This window comes from Cyprinodon variegatus, unplaced genomic scaffold (assembly GCF_000732505.1).
Source record: "Cyprinodon variegatus isolate N-32 unplaced genomic scaffold, C_variegatus-1.0 Scaffold6, whole genome shotgun sequence".
NCBI lineage: Eukaryota > Metazoa > Chordata > Actinopteri > Cyprinodontiformes > Cyprinodontidae > Cyprinodon > Cyprinodon variegatus.
Window position 1 is genome coordinate 309,083 of NW_015150459.1, and position 4,813 is coordinate 313,895.

Sequence of the window (4,813 nt, forward strand, 5' to 3'; positions counted from 1 at the left end):
ATCAGTACTTCCACTTTTACCAGAGTATTTTTTAACACAAGTATCTGTACTTTTACTCAAGTACGGAAAGTGAGTACTTTTGCCATCTCTGCTTATGGGGAAGTTTTGTCTTCAGGACTGAATCAACAATCCCACTGTCGGTATGTGATGAGCTCACTGAAGCCTACCTAAGTCTCTTACGGCTCTACAAGTAATGATGGGGTGGAATAGCTATGCCTGCTAATTTATTTGTTCCTAAACACAATTGTATCATTTTAAAGTCATGGAATGTCCTCCATATTTGTATCGCTCAACTGATCCATTTTTATTCCATGTTGTTTCGAACAAGACAGCAATAATCCCAGGGGAAGGTCACTGTCTAAAGATATATAGAATAGGCTATGCATTAAAATATAAACTGGAGGATGACCTCAAGTGTTGTCTTTATGGTTTGATATAGTTTTGATAAATGACTGAAAAAGCCAAATAAGGAATTGATGGACCATTATATTGTTTCATCTGTGGATATAAAATTCCTGGCTGTCGGGACAATATGCTTTAAACCATGACTATTGCAGTTTTTTTTATCTCTCACATAGATTGGGCTTTTTAATGGCAACCAGGTGGATTCTTCAATGTTGTGGTTTGATAGAAATGTCCCCAGAGAAGAATGCTCCCCATGGAAACATTGACTCTTGTTATTTTGCCTAGTTTAAAAAAAGGCTTAAAATATGACAACAAAACTAAACACTCTTGCAGTGACCCGAATATTCTTTTCTAGGTACATAATTTTACAGCCAGTGACTGCAGACAATGACATGGTAGAATTTAACGAGACCCTCCTGTAATATCCAAACGTTAACACCAACTGTTTTTTTAAATTGTTCATTCTTTCTGAAAAATATAAGCTCTCTTTGCGTTTTCAAATACTAACACTTCCTCATAGAAAGTGTTCTGACCAGCTCACTGTGTGGTGTGGAGGCTGCAGCGCCTCAAACTGGAAGAAGGTGAGAAGAGTAGTAAGAACAGCAGAGAAGATCATCGAAGCTTCTCTTCCCTCCAATAAAGACATTTCATTCCAGCCTTGCATCTCCTCCGTAACATCATCAATGAACCCTCACACCCACCATGGACTTTTCTCCCTGCTGCCGTCTAGGAAGAGGCTTTGCAGCATTGGATGCAGGACCAGCAGATTCTGCAATAGTTTCTTCCCCACTGCCATCAGAGAGCGGAACTGTTGAAAAAACTCTAAATCAAGTCACAAACTCTGCATCACACTGATAACGCCAAACCAAAAATATTTGCATACTTGCAACATATATTATCAATGCTCTGATCTTCCATATCACTGTTTTTTGCACCATGTTTTTTCCTCCCACACTGTTTACATTTTAACACTGCTGCACTGTATGGAATAGAAATTTTCATTTATCTGCTAAGCTGCTGCTCATTTACCATTAAAAGCTGCACAAGACAAAATTTAGTTTTGTATAAACTCTATACAAAATGACAATAAAAGCTGTCTAAGTCCTCTCAGAGCTGTTTTTCCCCTTCAACCTTTTCAATGGGAAAACAAATAAACAACAAATATAAAAACAAATATTAAAACATGCGCAGAATAGATATTTAAATTATTTTCCTTATCTTTTCTAACTCAAAATATCATCTGTAAAGTTAAATTATTAAATGTTCACCATTTTGCCTTTGATTTTTCTTCAGTTTTCTATAAGCAATTTTCTATCCCTAATTTATCAAAAACACCTTGTAAAAAAACCTAGTGTTTAAAATATATATATTAAGCTTTAAAAAGTCATTCAGAAAGAATACATAAAAGCCTAAGCAGCCATTTTCCCTTTGCTCTTCAGTGCCCCCATGTGGTCAATTTTGGTAGTTGCTGCACATTTAATAAAATTAGTTATCATTTTTAATTATCTGTATTTAAGTCTGCATGAGGGTCTGTAAACATAAAATGTATGAAAGTTTCAAAACACGGCACGGTCTCTACCTGCGCACAAAGGCTACTTGTATTCACATCCATGTTTTGTTCAGGGGCTGAACTAGATGTGTGGCCAGGGGTGGCCATGGCCACTCTTACCCAATCTGTGGCCGCTCCGACCATTTTATCTCCATAATACCGATGGTGACAGCACTAATGTTCTAACTTATTTAACGTTTAAATTTCATTTCTGTAAACAATTACCCAACAACAAAAACCATGTGGTTAATTATGCACACCAATATACTAACATTAAAGATAAATACAGAATTCATGCTCTTTTCAGAACTAGATTTTGTCTTATATGGGGTAAAGAGGAAACTATGTCTCTGCAAGTCATCTAGGAATCTTCACTGAAATCAGATATAAATAACTACTTTATTAATAACTAATCCATTTAATGTAGATATTTGTAAATGTAAATAGAAATTTTATGCTGAATGATTATTAATAAAAGTAGGTTAGTAATGACAATGAATAAGATGTTCACGTCAGAACTCAAAACTGAAAGAATTTTATCCAATACACCTTTAATTTAGACAGCATGGATGTTTAAATCAGAGGCGTAACCAGAATATTTTTATAAGGATGGCCAGACACTAACCAATGTACACTGAGGGGATGGCCAAAAGTGGATAGGCACCAGAACATCAGGGTCAATCTACGGTGTTCCAACAGGAACAAGCACAATGTGGACATCTCTAAATAAAGACAAACTATAGTTTCCTACAGCCTTTGCTAACAAATAGATGCATGTATTTAAACATCTGTCTAGATAAAAGCTATATAGGGTAAAATTCTTTCAAGTATGAGTTTTGGAGCAAACATCTTTTCCATCGTCATTACTCACCTACTTTTATCAATATCATTCTACATTAAATTGATATTTAGAAGTACTAATATCTACATAAATTGATAATTTAATAGTTTTTTATTAGAATTGTTATTTACATTATCTATGATTTCACTGAAGACTGTTATATGACTTGCATAGACGCATGATTTTCTCTTTACGGCATATAACACAAAATGTAGTTCTGAAAGAGCATCAATTCTGTACTAATATCTCTAATGTTGGTATATTGATGTGTATAATTAACGACAGTGTTTTTGTTGTCAAGTAATTGTTAATATATATGAAATTAAAATGTTTTGAATATTCTACTTGAGAGAAAAAATTATAGGGTGGCCATAGGGGTGGTCAATGATTGGCTAAGGGTGGCCCTGGCCCCCATCTATCTCCGACCCTGGTTTAAATATAGGCAAGGCAAGGGCAAGGCAAATTTATTTGTACAGCACAATTCAGTACAAAGACCATGCAAAGTGCTTTACATGATTAAATATAATTAAAATATAGGAAAATAAAACAGAATCAAAGCAAGAAGGAAAAAAAATATTCATAGACATATATATATATATATATATATATATATATATATATATATATATATATATATTTTTGTTAGCAAATCCTTGGTTATTGCCTTGCCACCCTTTTTAAAATTTTATGGCTACGCCTCTGGTTTTGGACAGCCGCAAGTGACGTCACTGTACAGGTGTGGCAGTTGGTAACAGGTAAGCTGTCGTCGTCTGCTCAGTTCGGGTTAGTAAAGTCCTTTGACGATCTGCAAGCAGTGTGAGTCAAAGAGGAAGCAGACATCCGGCCGGCCATCACTGCTGAGTTGTTTGTTTTCAGGAAGGAAGAAAAAAAAAAAAACTGTAAGCTGTAATTATCTCTGAGTGCTTTTTTTTTTTTTTTTTTTAAATCAAGGGTAGTTTGAGGAAGACTATCGCTCCGTGGGGCGTCAAAGAGCATTGATCGGTTTTTTGAAGGTTTGTGGTTGTGTTTTTATTTCCAACCTGTGGATTAATATGTTATTATTGTAACAGAGACCTTTCCTGTTCTCTTTTGGAGCCTCCTGTTCCCGCTCAAAGCTTCAGGTGAGCGGCTCCCTATTCTCCCTCTGAAGGCGCTTTAAACAAATTTACTTAATATTCGGTTTAAAAAGCATTCGATTATCTTTTAATAACAACAACATAAGCGGAAGACTTAAGAAACAGGAAATGCCTTAATATGGTTGAAGCGACTGTTGGAAGCAGCTCTGACGACACAGTTTCACGTGCAGTAATGTATAAAACAGGATGTTTATCGTTTTTCCACTGCCTTTCTTTTTCCCATGATTTACCATGGTGTTATTTGTTTACACTGAAATTCGTTTATTAATTTATTTCTAATTAGAAGTTATGGTTAACCTTCTAATCTAATAGAATAATTAAATTTATTGCAATCTTTGTTTACTTTATGATTTTCCTAAATGAATCCAGGCCCTGAAAAGCTTACTAAAAGTTAATTGATCTTTATTATTTCACATTAAAAGCTTTAAAGACCTCGTTTCTTATCTTGATGTAAAGTTTGTTACACTTAGCTGATTATTGATCCAAATAAATCTTGGTTTAGACACAAGAAATAAATAAATAGTACATTTTATTTTATTCATTTTAATTATATTTTATCATTATATATATATATAAAAATGTTAGAACTGTAAGTTTACAGTCATTTTTACTATTTTTTTTCAAGGCTGCACTTATAAAAGATATGAAATTCAGAGAGCTGTTCCAAACGAAATTTCTTTTTTTTTTTTTTACACTTGTGTATGCAAAATAAATAAAATTGGTCTAAGTCTAAATGTTTTATAATATATGTATAAGATATCCTATTTTAGTTGAATTCTGTGAAACAGTGCTAAATCCTTCCAATGACTTAAAAAAACTATCCCTCACAACATATTTGATCTAGTGTTACAACGTAAATGTAAAGGGATTCGTTGAAAATGA